The sequence below is a fragment of the Orcinus orca genome, chromosome 15, assembly GCF_937001465.1.
Source record: "Orcinus orca chromosome 15, mOrcOrc1.1, whole genome shotgun sequence".
NCBI classification, from domain to species: Eukaryota; Metazoa; Chordata; class Mammalia; order Artiodactyla; family Delphinidae; genus Orcinus; species Orcinus orca.
Genome location: NC_064573.1, coordinates 20,070,979 through 20,087,002, shown reverse-complemented (window position 1 = coordinate 20,087,002; position 16,024 = coordinate 20,070,979). Strand labels below are relative to the sequence as shown.

The following is a 16,024-nucleotide window of genomic DNA, read 5'->3' as shown; positions in this document are numbered from 1 at the left end:
AAAGATGCCACCAGAAAACTACTAGACCTAATCAATGAATTTGGTAAAGTTGCAGGATACAAAATTAATGCACAGAAATCTCTTGCATTCCTATACACTAATGATGAAAACTCTGAAAGAGAAATTAAGGAAACACTCCCATTTACCACTGCAACAAAAAGAATAAAGAACCTAGGAATAAATCTACCTAGGGAGACAAAAGACTTGTATGCAGAAAACTATAAGACACTAATGAAAGAAATTAAAGATGATACCAACAGATGGAGAGATATACCATGTTCTTGGACTGGAAGAATCAATATTGTGAAAGTGACTATACTACCCAAAGCAATCTACAGATTCAATGCAATCCCTATCAAATTACCAATGGCATTTTTTACAGAATGAGAAAAAAAATCTTAAAATTTGTATGGAGACACAAAAGACCCCGAATGGCCAAAGCAGTCTTGAGGGCAAAAAACGGAGCTGGAGGAATCAGACTCCCTGACTTCAGACTATACTACAAAGCTACAGTAATCAAGACAATATGATACTGGCACAAAAACAGAAACACAGATCAATGGAACAAGATAGTAAGCCCAGAGGTAAACCCATGCACCTATGGTCAACTTATCTATGAGCCAAGGAGGCAAGGATATACAATGGAGAAAACACAGTCTCTTCAATAAGTGGTGCTGGGAAAACTAGACAGCTACATGTAAAAGCATGAAATTAGAACACTCCCTAACACCATAGACAAAAAGAAAATCAAAATGGATTAGAGACCTCAATGTAAGACCGAACACTATAAAACTCATAGAGGAAAACATAGGAAGAACACTCTTTGACATAAATCACAGCAAGATCCTTTTTGATCCACCTCCTAGATTAATGGAAATAAAAACAAAACTAAACAAATGGGACCTAATGAAACTTCAAAGCTTTTGCACAGCAAAGGAAACCATAAACAAGACAAAAAGACAACCCTCAGAATGGGAGAAAATACTTGCAAACGAATCGATGGACAAAGGATTAATCTCCAAAATATATAAACAGCTCATGCAGCTCAATATTAAAAAAACAAACAACCCAATCCAAAAAATGGGCAGAAGACCTAAATAGACACTTCTCCAAAGAAAACATTCAGATGGCCAAGAAGCACATGAAAAGCTGCTCAACATCAGTAATTATTAGAGAAATGCAAATCAAAACTACAATGAGGTATCACCTCACACCAGTTAGAATGGGCATCATCCTAAAATCTACAAACAACAAATGCTGGAGACAGTGTGGAGAAAAGGGAACCCTCTTTCCTTGTTGGTTGGAATATAAATTGATACAGCCACTATGGAGAACAGTATGGGGGTTCCTTAAAGAACTAAAAATAGAATTATCATATGATCCAGCACTCCCACTACTGGGCATATACCCAGAGAAAACCCTAATTCAAATAGACACATGCACCCCAATGTTCACTGCAGCACTATTTGCAATAGCCAGGTCATGGAAGCAACCTACATGCCCATCGATGGACGAATGGATAAAGAAAATGTGGTACATATACACAATGGAATATTACTCAGCCATAAAAAGGAACGAAATTGGGTCATCTGTTGAGACGTGGATGGATCTAGACTGTCATACAGAGTGAAGTAAGTCAGAAAGCAAATATGGTATACTAACGCATGTATCTAGGTCCGCTAGAATGTATTAAATGTATGAACACATTTTTCTAGGCTCCACAACCTAGAAAAATGGTACAGATGAACCAGTTTGCAGGGCAGAAATTGCGACACAGACATAGAGAACAAATGTATGGACACCAAGAGGGAAAGCCGTGCGGGGGTGGGGATGGTGGTGTGCTGAATTGCGTGATTGGGATTGACATGTATGCACTGATGTGTATAAAATGGATCACTAATAAGAACCTGCTGTATAAAAAAATAATATAAAATTCAAAAATTAAACAACAACAAACATGAAGTTATGCTTTCCTTAGGGCTGGTTTTCTGTTTGAAATGCATAAGTATCGGTTTCTAAAAGTTTAATTATGTAAAATTTTATTTCAAACTCAATAATTTAGTCTAGAAATTTTCTAGTTGATATGAAAATGTCAAATGCCAAAAGACAAGAATGTTTAATTAGTTAAGGACCTTAAGTTTTTTGACAAATACTGAGTGGACTTGTTAACACTTGCTGCCAGAACTCAAGGGTTTTATTAAAAATAGAAACAGAGAAAATTAGCCTCCCTGAATACATGATTCAGTCTAGGCCAAGCCTACTCCTTCCTTATGCCTCACTCTGAGTCTCTTCTTTCTGAAAGGTCACTCCTTTATTCTGTTTTGCTTTTACTGACAATATGTCTTTTTAAACACCAATATTTATTTATTATACTGTTAATAATAATAAATATCATGACAATATATTTAAAAAACAAAAACAAACAAACCCAAACAAAACAAAATCAGACAAAAAGTACATAGAAAGAAGGTTTGGGTGTTACAGGCAACCGCGTGTATGACTCTAAATAAACATATTTTCATTCTTCTGGTCTGTTTCCTCATCAGTAAAAGTAGGAGACAGAATCAAGTGATCTCTTATCAAATCAAATGGAATGATCTCTTATGTAATCAAATGTTTTCAGTTTATTCATTCCATGAATTCGATTTGTAAGATTGTTCTCCTTGCTTCCTATCTTCCTTCCTTCCTACCTTCTTATGGGAAATACTTTGGAAAAGGAAAATTGCATCAATTGTTTCTTTTTCTTTTTTATAAGAGCTTTGAGATAGATTCACATATCATACAGTTCACTCATTCATCAGTTGATTTTTAACCACAGGTTTTCTTTTAAATTAACAATGAAAATAGACTCTATGCATTTGACATGGTACTCTTCAAGAAGCTTATAGCCTGGTAGGGAAATGACACAAAACCAGAAACCGTCTCAGTGCCCATCAAAAAGCAGCAAAATGTGGTGGCTTTACTTAAACTAAAGGTATCCTGAATCTTTTTATTCCAACTCAGAACTCTCTCTCCTCATAGCCAAACCCATATTTCTTCCTAGCTACTAGAAATATCTACCTGAATAATCAGAAACCTTAACTTCAATTTCTTAAAAACTTAACTCTTCCACTTCCCTTATAACTGGTTTCTTTGCCTGCACCACCACCATCTTGGTTCACAGCACCTCTATCCATCTAGTTCCCTGCCTTGGAGGGCTAACAGGCACACTCAAGGAGTGCCTCTCCTTCAACACTCAGTCTGAATCAGTTAGTAACTAATTTAACCACACCACAGTCTAAATACCTCTCTAATCTCCATCTCCTCCCTAGACTTAATTAGTTGCATTTATCAACTTGCATCAAGATATTTATTGTGTTTGTTCACCCTTGTTGAATTGAAGTCCCATGAAATCAAGGACTGTGTCTCTTACGTTTATGTCCTGAGTACTTTACATAATACTTGGCACATAATAGGTACTCAGTAAATTAAGTTCTACTCTTAATAAGTAAGTAGTGATGCTCAACACTCTGTAGTGACCTATATGGGAAAAGAATCTAAAAAGGAGTGGATATATGTATATGTATAGCTGATTCACTTTGCTGTACAGCGGAAAGTAACACAACATTGTAAATCAACCCTACTCCAATAAAAATTAAAAAAAACATGCATAAGTAAGTAGAGATGAACTAATACTTACTAACTTCCTTGTGAATTGATATTTCCTAAAATAAATTTAAAACCTTTTAAAGCTCAAAGACAGAGCTTAAAATATCTAGGGATTTTCCCATTTACTATCTCTAATGTATATTATTTTCTGCCTTTGGATAATCTACACTCACCAACTGTTCAATCCTTTAATTCGGTCTCCATAATACTTCTCCCCAAGCTGTGATTACATTACTTTCCATCCTTTTGAAACACAGATAACCTAGGAGCTAGTGGACATCATTTCATATGAAAGAGCAGCTTTACACCCACCAAAATCCTACAGACACGTATTCTCTACTTGCCAGGAAAACAAGTTGTGTGTAAAGGTCTGCTGAGGCTTTCTTCTCCCACAGAACAGCACCTAAAGGAGGTGACAGGATGCAGGAACATGTGGCATGATGTTTGGAATGTTTCTCTGCCTAATTGGCCTGAATTTACGAGTACATAATAACTCTCTCTATCCATTTTCAAATCCAGGCAGCATTATAAAATAAGCCTGAGTAATATTCAGGCTGCTGTGTTTTATGGGAAGCTTTACAGCACGACCATGTTGTGCACAAATGCATGGGGTATGCACAGATGTTTGCATCATTTATACTTCTCAGGGCAGCAGCAACAATATGAATGCAGTTTGGAAAGCATCGTTAAGAATTACAGTTGGACTCTTACATTAAAAGGAAATGTGTTTCTTCCCGCTTCCAATTCATTTTAAAAGTCAAGAGTTAAGTTGGCCAATGGGTGACTACCTCTCCCTTTCCAAGCTCTTTTCCTCCATCATTAAGTGTATTTGCTTTCACTTTCTGGTCTCTGGGTTTCTCTGCTGTTTTGTATTTTAAATAGCTAAGCAGCTCCAGGAGCAGAACATTACTGCTGTTCAGGGCCTGCTACTTTTTTTCTTACTGTCTGGTTACTTGAATTAATGCTATAATATTTTGGATGCCATTGTATTATGCTAGAACAATCTTTCCTCTGCTATGAGGACAAGCAGAGAACAGTTTGTAAGTAATATTGTCCTTTCCTGATTCAGTAAGTGGGTAATTTGTTCCAGTGAGCATGACTTTCCTATTATGAAAATAAATGAAATACGTTACTAACCTGGCTTTTCAGAACTCTACTCTGAGGTTTGTTTGGGATTTTCAACAGACAGGCAAGGAGGCAGAAACTTTGGAAAATAATGCAGGAGTCCCTGATGATATACCAGCTAGTAAAGGGTTTGGTTATTGTGCTTTGTCATCTGCTAGGCTCCCCACAGTGGATTCTTCAACTCACCAACATTTTGCAAGAGCCAAACATCATCAGAGCCCACCTAACATAACTATTCTAACCTAGATCCTTTCCAGGCAGGAGGGGCTCCTGGAGGACCTTTCCTGCTCAGGCAGCCCGTATTTACTGATATTTACAAATCTGTAACATGTCTAGGGACTTGGAACAAAATAAGAATAATTTTATATTTTCTCTTATAAAATTGTATCCCAGTCACTCATTGATCTAGCAACATATTTAGCTAAAACTGCACATCCAACTGTTCTATTTAGTCATGCAAACTGCTTTTTAAAATTGCTTTAAACCAGAGTTTCTCCACCTTGGTACTACTGACACTGGGGCTGGATACATTTTGTGCTGTGGAAGCTGTCCTGGACATTACAGGCTATTTAGCAGCATCACTGGCCTCTACTCACTAGATGCCACTAGTGCCCTCCCCACTGTCATGACAACCAAAATGGTTTCTAGACATGGCCAAGTGTCCCCTGGAAGACAAAAATTACCCCTGGTTGAGAACCACTGTTCAAACAAAACCAGGTCATACTTAATAGAAAGAAACCCCTCTAATACTGTGTAGCTCCCAAGAAGCCAGTGTGATATAGTGATGGCATAGGTGAGGGCAAGTGCATGGGTTTGGAATCAGCCTGCTGAGGTTTTAGTTTCCTCATCTGTAAAAAGCAGATCATAAAACCTGCTTTTGCAGGTAGCTGAAAGGTAATATATGCAAAGTACTAGCAAAGTGTCTGGAGCATATTAGCTATTTTAAAAGGAGTAGCTGTTTTATTATCAGCAAATAAAATCTATGAAACAGTTAAACTTCAATTTCAGCCTCAAGTTCATCTTTAGGCTTCATTTTTAATTCCAACGTCACTGAGAAGTAAAGCTGGTATGGAATGTTAGGCCAAATTTACACTATCCCCGGATACTCACTAGACTTAATTTGCTACCTAAGTTTATTTTATCCTTAGGAGAAAGCTGGAAACTTCTCCCCGCGGAACAAGTTCTGGGGCTGGTGGATTCACCGACAATAGTTTCAAGCAGGCCACCCCAAGCAGCAGTGCAATCCCCCATCATGGTCAGGCAAGGCCAGCAACAGTGGTTCAAGGAAGAGCAAAGGATCACAGTGACTGGGCTTGGAAAGGAGGAAGGAAGGTTCTTTACAATGAGAAGTGGGTGTAGGCGATTCTTAGGAGTCCAGGAAGAAAGGGGCTTAGCTCTCAGGAGATCTGCTACCATGGGTAATAGGACCTGGGCTACTGGGCTGGGGTGAGGGATCGGTTGTCTGGGACCAGCAAGGTCAGGTCTTAAAAGAACAGGCAGTGACCAGAATAAGAGCTTAAAGGTGGGGAGTGAAGAAGCGAACTTTAAACAGGAACATTTTGGCAACCTCCCAGATAACAGTAACACTAGTTCCCATCACTTTGTAGGTGTGACATCACAGTTCTTCCTTTTAGGTATTTACCTGCAATGAGAAATAGATAGCATGGGAGAGGGTCTGTTGCAATCTGGTCTTTGCAATTAGAAGGAGTTTAGACTAAGGCAGCGTCTGATAGCGTGGGGAAGGCAGGTCTGGGTGACTGATCTTGAACTTGCAGTTGAATAGCAAGCAAGCTGCGAGTGTTTACTTAGATCATACCTTATGTAATTAATACATCAAGCAAGTTAGGCTTATAATACATCAGAAACTCCTTTATTGCTTTTCATCATGACCCTCTCAAACCCAGTATGTAGGCTTTGTTCTTCCCCTACTCCATGAAAGCCTGGGCAAGTTCCTCAATATACATGCATACGTTCTGATAATGTAAGGTTGCCCTTTAGTTTGGTCCCTTAAACAGTCACAGTTGAATAAAAAACTCTGGTGCAATCCCATATCAAAATTCCAAACTTGATTCCAGGTTTATCTTAAGACTGCTGCCAGCAGGAAGCAATAGGAATGGGTTTGGAGCTCTAAGCGAAGCATTTGAAAATTTCTCTACAGCAGCGATGGGAAGAAAGGGGTGAATGGATAAAAGTGTAGAAAACATCTTTCCTAATTAGAATCATCTAGAGTTGTATCTGTCTGACTACGGCTTTAAAGCTCTGTCTCTCATGGGCACCTTTGTGTGTTTTTGCACAACCCTCGTTGCTGTCGTCTGTCACCTGCCATTCCCTGCCTCAGTGATACAATCCCCACGGGCCCTTTTTACCCCTCTTAGGTTCCTGGTTTTCTTCTGTGCTTCTCCTCCTCACACATTCTCCTTTAGGGGCTCCGTTCTCCTCCAAGAAGCCCTCTTGGAAGAGTCTCTGCAAGATGATTCGAGACCCCTGGCAGACTGGTTCTCCATGACCACTGATCCCTTGGAAACATACAACTGCAACCCCTGACTCTGTGGTCCTGAACCTCAGATTCTGCACTGTGGCCACAGCCCACTTTGCCCTTTAGATTTCTTATGTAAGAGTCAAAGCACAGGCTGCCATCCCTCCAGTGCAGAGGATGCACAAAAGCTCTCCAACTAACCTCCTTGAAGCCTCTCAATTAGTGCCCTTGAAACCTCCCTCATCAGCCTTGAGGTCAGGGAAAAAGCACAAAGGACCCTCTCCAGTGTTAACCAATTTATACTCATAAGCAGATGAAGAGACCAGGGTCACCCACACCGGGGCGCTCTGACATCTCATCGCCGAACGTGAGGGGCATTCAGACCTGGAAGTCAGCCAAAACCGAGAGGCAATGCCCCACGTCCACATCCTGCCTGGTATGAGAGGAGATGGGCAGGTGTGCTTGAGGCTCCCAACCAACTTTTTGGTGCTGCTGGGGGAGCGGCTGAGGTGTTCAAAGAAAGCAAGGGTGAGAGAGAGCTGACCCCTGCTCCAGGACCAGGCTGCCTGGAGGGCAGAGTCTCTTGTCACCCATTCGCTTAGCCTGGATGCTAGCAGGAAAGTCACTGTGAGACTCATAAACGTATTGTTAAACCACTGAAGCACAAACAGTGAGAATATCGCTATGTCACAGTCACCAGCGTGGCCCCTGACAGGCAGGCTCTCACCCCATTTGAGCAGAGACCACCTAAGCCCTTTATGCAGGTTTCCCACTTAAAGTTAAGAAGACCAGAATCCCCTCCAATGCAGGGGATAAGATACTGCCTCAGAGATTCTCAAAAACTTCAGGATAGCGTTAAATCTTTTAAAGAGATCTTTAACAGATTGCCTCCGACAAAGAAATAACACAATGAGTGCTCGGCAGGCAGCCTGATTGTTAAGAGAAGACTCCGTGCGCAGATGCTACAGACATAAACCCCCTCCAAGAGGGAGACTGTGAATCCAAATAAACTAACAGGAGTTGGAGTCACGCCTTGAGAAACAAAAATGGAAACCCAGTAAAAGAGTGATTTTTTTTTTTTCCTGGTACCACCAGACCTCAGCTGGAGCAGAACAAACCAACTGTCCTTATGGCAACAATGAAAATACCTTGTTCTACAAGACAGCATCATAGCCCTGCTAATAGGAGAAAAGTTCTTTCAATAATATGGGAGTAGGCTACGTAGCTTTCGAAAAAAAATTAATGTTTCAAGTGACATGGTTATTCGTCAAGTTCCCTAGAAAGATAAACAGCAGCAGCATCCTGACAACTGTTAAGAAGATGCCAAAAAACAAAAAAAATTGAGGGCCTATCTGTACCGTCTCTCCTGGACTGGATCCCATTCTCCACCCAGAGTCTCTGATGGTTTAGAACAGAGCTCAGGGTCTATCTAGCCAAAATCTAGGGCTGCACTTGACATGAGGATTCAGAGAGAAGCCTAGAAACTCTGTGTACAGGTACCTAGAAACTCTACCTGTGGACTCTTCTAGAGTGAGGAAAGAGGTATTTGAGTGACCTGAAGAGGAGAGTGCATGTGGGAAACTGACGACTCTGAAGAAGAGTTAATGAACCAGAGGTGGAGGCCTCCATGAAGGACCCTTTAGGGAAGCCCCAGTCTTGAGGAGGCTTCACTTCTGTGAAACAGTAAAAAGTCCAGATTAGCTGAAATTTCAGCCACCACATGTGCTGAATTCTAAATTGTTGCACTGCAACAAGCTGTAAATTATAATATTCTTATAACTCCCTTCTGAGGGTATCTTAAGCCTTCAGTTCCAATCCAGTGAGCTGGTTCAGAAAAGCTAACTATATAAAAGGACTGTGCACTTGATCTCAGTTTTTTTCTGGACCCTCATGGAAAAAGGAAGTGTTCATCTTTGGTGAACTAGAATGCACAGTTCCTGGTGGCTCCTGACTGCATCCAAGAGACACCCATGACCTTGGGGTTGTGAAAGAGCAGGCCACGCAACGTCAAAACACACACAGTCTCACTAATGGCAGAAAAGAGCGCCTGTAAAACACAAAGGGCTAGGTGATTCATAGGCAATTCTGATGGCTCAATACCTTAAATTGGGCTGGGCTGCGGGTTAAAATTATTTGGGAGGGCTTCCCTGGTGGCGCAGTGGTTGAGAGTCTGCCTGCCGGGGATGCAGGGGACACGGGTTCATGCCCCGGTCTGGGAGGGTCCCACATGCTGCGGAGCAGCTGGGCCCGTAAGCCATGGCCGCTGAGCCTGTGCGTCCAGAGCCTGTGCTCCGCAACAGGAGAAGTAACAACAGTGAGAGGCCCGCGTACCGCAAAAAAAAAAAAAAATTATTTGGGAATCCCAGAAAGTTCTCTTCTGTTTTCTACCTTTTGAGTCAATAAAAATGATCCCTTAGCCCCTTTTCCCAATGACGATTTTATCACTCTGTTCTTATTCAAATAACCACATGCTACAGTTTGGTAGCAGCCTTCCTCAGATGAAACACTATCTTTGAGGGTGACACACTCTGAGCTTGTGGGCGATGCTTGGTAGCACAGCACAGATGGACAGGAAATTGTGTGCCTTCCACAGCACGCTGCTCATATGTTTCACTACAGAATGTAAAGCACAGAGGTATGTTTGGGGCAAGGAAATTTGGGTCTCTTAGAAATCCAAAACCCTTCTAGCCCCTCGAGATATGAGAGTTCACTGATAAATCTCCACCTTCCAGCTTTCTTGCTCCAAAAAGAAACATGAGGGAGCACCTTGTTTTATGGTCCTCAACTCGTAACAAATTTGAAATCTACCAAAGAGAAATCTCCCCCACTACTATTTTTCCCCTCTCAAGCAGAAGAAAACTCTCCAAAAGTGGTCTGGAGATAATTCCACTTGTTAGAAATAGCTGCATAGGATGCTCCTGACATTTCCATAAGTCTGTATCCGGCAGGATGACTTTCTTTAACACAAACCAGCCTGTGGAGGAGATCCCTGTGCTGTCGAAGCAGTTGGTGCTAAATACAGGCAATTGGTTACAGTAGTTACTTGCTTCCCTATCAAAAGCAGCCTAGGGCATGAGAACAGCATATTTTTCTTTCAAATTCTCTTTCTTGAATAGGTTTTCATGCACGTACTTCTTGTAACATCCTAACTTGCCTAAAGTTATGCATAATTGCCTACCTGTGTATGTATGTGTAAGCATTTTGTATTTTAACCTAAAAGACAAATGACATTCCTTCTTCTTTTTTATCTTTTGGAAACCAACCACCCTGGGCCTTTATTGCTAGCGCTGGCTGGAAGGGAGGTTAGACAGAGGGTTGGAGTAGGCGAACATTTTTTTTTCACTTTTTACAAATTGTGGTAAAATGCATACAATATAAAATTTCCATTTTATATAATATAACTATCATTTATATATAATATATAAATATATAATATTTATATATAATATAAAATAACCATTGTAAAGTGTAAAGCTCAGTGGTATTAAATACATTCATATTATTGTGCAACTATCACCACCATCCACCCCCCTAACTCTTTTCATCTTGTGGAACTTAATGTATGCTGAAGTTTGGTCAAAGTGTCACTTAGCATGTTCACTGAGACAGCGGATAACTTCTACTATAGCCATACATCTATATCTATAGCTATATTCATAGATACAAGCAAGAGTATTAAGAAAATACTCTTGCCAACAAGGAGATATATATCTCCATATTTATGAATATTAAGAAAATACTCTTACCAACATGTTGTCAAAACCATTACTCAAGGAAGAAATGAAATGTGGAAATACCAATTCAAATTAATTTGATAGTGTTCTCTTGATTTTTTTCATGCTTAACTCAGATTTCTAACCCACCTGGTTTAAAGTTACAATTAAAATATGATACCCAATGTTTTGGCTTCAGAGGACCCTCAATAAGTGAATTTGTATTTCATTCATTACAGTAGCACTTTATGCATTTGGAAAATAGGGTCACAGACACATGAGAGATGTATTTCTTTTTTTTTTTCCGATATGCGGGCCTCTCACTGTTGTGGCCTCTCCCGTTGCGGAGCACAGGCTCCCGACGCGCAGGCTCAGCGGCCATGGCTCATGGGCCCAGCCGCTCCGCGGCATGTGGGATCCTCCCAGACCAGGGCACAAACCCGCGTCCCCTGCATTGTCAGGCGGACTCTCAACCACTGCACCACCAGGGAAGCCCGAGATGTATTTCTTGAAACTACAAATAACACTGCCTGTGCAGTTGAGAACCTCTGTGATTCAGCACAATTTTAGCTCTAGAAAATACGTCCATTGGAATTCTGAGGCAGGAAAGTCTTTACAGAGGAGATAGTAACATAGAGTAGGCATCACAGTATTTGGATCGAAAGAGAAAAGGGAATTCATTGCAGGAGGTGAGGGGAGAGCTGAGTCTGATTGATCTAGGGTAAGAGTTGCTTACAACAAAATTCAACTGACAATTGCAACTCTTACAACTGAAGAAGCACTCAGGAGTCACTGAAATAGGACTGTCCCAAGAGCTAAGAGACTCTGGTCACTTCTCACTGTCATCATTGTCATTAAATATCAAGTGGCCATGCCTACCCCCAGGGCCTTTCCTTAACTATTAAATGAGTAGATCAAATTGAAGAAAATATAAAATTTAACTTGGCAAATCACAATATTCCTCTGAACTGCATCAAGAGATAAGACTATTTTTCATCAGAGCAGACTCTCTTTGAACATAACCCTGAGTGAAAAAATGAGTAGTATCCACAGCTAACATCATACTCAATGGTGAAACACTGAAAGCTGTTCCTCTAAGATCAGGAACAAGACAGGGATGCCATGCCTGCTTTTGCCATTTCTATACAACACAGTATTAGAAGTCTTAGCCAGAATAAGTAGGCAAGAAAAAGAAACAAAGGACATGCAAATCGGAAAGAAAGATGTAAAATGTCTCTAGTTGCAACATGACCTTATATGTAGAAAGCCCTAATGACTGCATTAAAAAACTGTTAGAGGGCTTCCCTGGTGGCGCAGTGGTTGAGAATCCGTCTGCAGATGCAGGGGACAGGGGTTCGTGCCCTCGTCCGGGAAGATCCCACATGCTGCAGAGCAGCTGGGTGCGGCCGCTGAGCTTGCGCGTCCGGAGCCTGTGCTCCACAACGGGAGAGGCCACAACAGTGAGAGGCCCGCGTACCGCAAAAAAAAAAAAAAAAAAAAAAAACTAGAAAAAAAAACTGTTAGAAATAAACAAATTCTGCAATTGCAGGATACAAAATCAAAATGTAAAGATCAGTTACATTTACATACACTAAAAATAAACAATCTGAAAAGGAAAACATTTTTTAATTCCATTTATAGCATTTAAAAAATAGAACACTTGGGAAAAAACTTAACCAAGGAGGTGAAAGACTTATACACCGAAAACTTCCAAACACTGCTGAGGGAGGGTGGGAGGGAGACACAAGAGGGAGGAGATATGGGGATATATGTATATGTATAGCTGATTCACTTTGTTATAAAGCAGAAACTAACACACCATTGTAAAGCAATAATACTCCAATAAAGATGTTAAAAACAAACAAACAAAAAAACACTGCTAAAAGAAATTGAAGAAGACACAAATAATTGGAAAGACATCCTGTGCTCATAGATTGGAAGTTGTTTTTTTTTTTTTTTTTTTTTTTGCAGCACGTGGGCCTCTCACTGTTGTGGCCTCTCCCGTTGTGGAGCACAGGCTCCAGACACGAAGGCTCAGTGGCCATGGCTCACAGGCCCAGCCACTCTGCAGCATGTGGGATCTTCCCAGACTGGGGCACGAACCCGCGTCCCCTGCATCGGCAGGTGGACTCTCAACCACTGTGCCACCAGGGAAGCCCTGGAAGATTTAATACTATTAAGGCGTCAATACAAACCAGAATGATCTACAGATCTAATGCAAATTTTTAGAATGGAAAAATCCATTCTAAAATTAATATGGAATTTCAAAGGACACCAAATAGCCAAAACAATCTTTAAAAAGAAGAATGAAGTTAATGACACACACTTTCTGATTTCAAAACTTGTTACAAAGCTACGGTAATCAAAACAGTGTGTTACTGCCATGAAAACAGATATACAGACCAGTGGAATTGAATGGAGAGGCCAGAAATAAATGTTTGAGTATATGGTAAACTTATTTTTGACAAGGATGCCAAAACCATTCAATGGGAAAAGGACAGTCTCTTCAACAAATGGTGCTAGGAAAACTGGATAGACATATGCAAAAGAATAAAGTTAAAGACTTACCTTACATCATGTGAAAAATTAATTCAAAATGGCTCAAAGACCTAAACTTAAGACTTCAACAGTAAAACTCTTAAAAGAAAACAGTGGAAAAACTTCATTACAATGAATTCGGCAATGATTTCTTGGATATGACACCAAAAGCACAGGCAACAAAAGTAAAAATAGCTAAACTGAACTACATCACAATTAAAAACTTCCATGTGAAGGACACAAGCAACAGAGTGAAAAGGCAACCTATAGAATGCGAAAAAATATTTGCAATCATATGTATGATGGGGGGTTAATAACCCAAATACAGAGAGAACTTTTAAAACTCAACAACAAAAAACAACCCAATTTAAAAAATGGACAAAAGGGCTACTGGGACTGCTGCCACATCTCTAGTAATCCCTGAGAAGTTCCAGCACATTTTGCAAGTACTCAACAACAATATTGATGAGGAGCATAAAATTGCTTTAGCCATTACAGCAATTAAGGGTGTGGGGCAAAATTTGCTCATGTGATGTTGAGGAAACCAGACATCGACCTCACCAAGAGGGCAGGAGAGCTCACTGAGGAGGAGGTAGAATGTGTGATCACCACTATGCAGAATCCACACCAGTACATGATCCCAGACTGGTTCTTCAACAGACAGAAGGATGTGACGGATGGAAAACACAGCCAAGTCTTGGCCAACGGTCTGGACAACAAACTTCATGAAAACCTGGAGCAAATGAAGAAGATTGGGGCCCACAGAGCGCTGTGCCACTTCTGGGGACTTTGTGTCTGAGGCCAACACACCAAGACCACAGGCCACCATGGTTGCACCATGCATGTGTCCAAGAAGAAATAAATTTGTGGGCACTGTCTGTTAATAAACAGTTTATATAATTTTTTTCAAATGGACAAAGAACTTGAAAAGACATGTCTCCAAAGAAAATAAACCAATGGCCAATAAGCGTACAGAATTATGCTCAACGTCACTAATCATAGGGAAATGCAAATCAAAATCACAATGAGAGGGGACTTCCCTGGTGGTGCAGTGGTTAAGAATCCGCCTTGCAATGCAGGGGACCCGGGTTTGAACCCTGGTCCGGTTAGATCCCACATGCTGAAGAGCAACTAAGCCCGTGCACCACAACTACTGAGCCTGTGCTCTAGAGCCCGCAAGCCACAACTACTGAAGCCCACGCACCTAGAGCCCGTGCTCCATAACAAAGAGAAGCCATCACAATGAGAAGCCTGTGCGCCGCAACTACAGAAAAGCCCGCGCACAGCAACTAAGACCCAATGCAGCCCAAAACAAATTAATTAATTAATTACTTCTTTTTTGAAAACCATGAGATATCACTTCATACCCATTAGCATGGTTACTATTTTAAAAGAAAAAAAAAGAAACAAAATAACCAGTGTTGGCAAGGACATGGAGAAACTGGAACCTTTATGCACTGTTGGTGAGAATGTAAAATGGTATAGCTACTATGGAAAACAATATAGCAATGTCTCAAAAACATTAAACAGAGAATCGTGATCCAGCAATTCCACTCCTGGATTTACATCCAAAGAATAGAAAGCAGGGTCCCAAAGAGATATGTGTGTGCTCATGTTCAGAGCAGTATCATTATAGGCAAGAGGTAGAAGCAACCCACATGTCTATCAACGGATGAAAGGATAAACGAATGTGGTATATACGTACAATGGAATATTATTCAGCCTTAAAAAGGAAAAAAAATCTGACACATGTTACAACATGGATGAACTTTGAGGACATTTTGCTAAGTGAGATAAATCAGTCACAAAAGACAAATACCATATGATTCCATGTATGTGAGGTATCTAGATTAGTCAAATTTATAGAAACAATGTACAATGGTTGTTGCCAGAAAATAGGGGGAGGAGAAAATGAGGAGTTACTGTTCAATGGATATAGAATTTCAGGTTTGCAAGATGAAAAAATTCTGGAGATTGTTTGTACAACAATGTGAATTTACTTAATACTACTGAACTGTATGCTTAATACGGTTAAGATGGTAAATTTTCTGTTATGTGCATTTTACCACAATTAATTTAAAAAATTTAATTTAAACAAATGCATGGTAGCAGAGGTGCAGAGCCTAGCCCAAGGGCTTTTTTGTGCCACATTGATTCTCAATTCCTTCAAACAATTGCCTAACTCCTTGTTTGCTCCAAGAGAACATATCTGATGAATCTCAGCCTACAATAATCTTTCCCATTTCAGTACTGTATATGGGACCTAAGAATTCTGAATAATGTCCATCCCAAATCCAATGCTTTATTGGAGTTTTTCCATTTCATCTTCAGATACTTTCATGCCCTAAGATCACTTCTGCACCAATCTATAAAACCATGAGATTCCAAGGAGACAAGATTAAGGAAGAAGTTTTTACTAAGCTCACCAAAAAGTTAAAAAACAATAACAAAACACTTGTCATTAAGACATTCCAGTTAAATGAGAACCATGTGGCAATTCTTCAACTATTAACAAGACTTCAAC

General features: G+C 40.3%; 1 pseudogene; it reads left to right on the top strand.

The window, feature by feature from the left end:
• The first annotated feature begins 13,874 nt into the window (after window positions 1-13,874).
• On the top strand, window positions 13,875-14,391 carry LOC101282293 (40S ribosomal protein S18-like; annotated as a pseudogene).
• The last annotated feature ends 1,633 nt before the right edge of the window (window positions 14,392-16,024 follow it).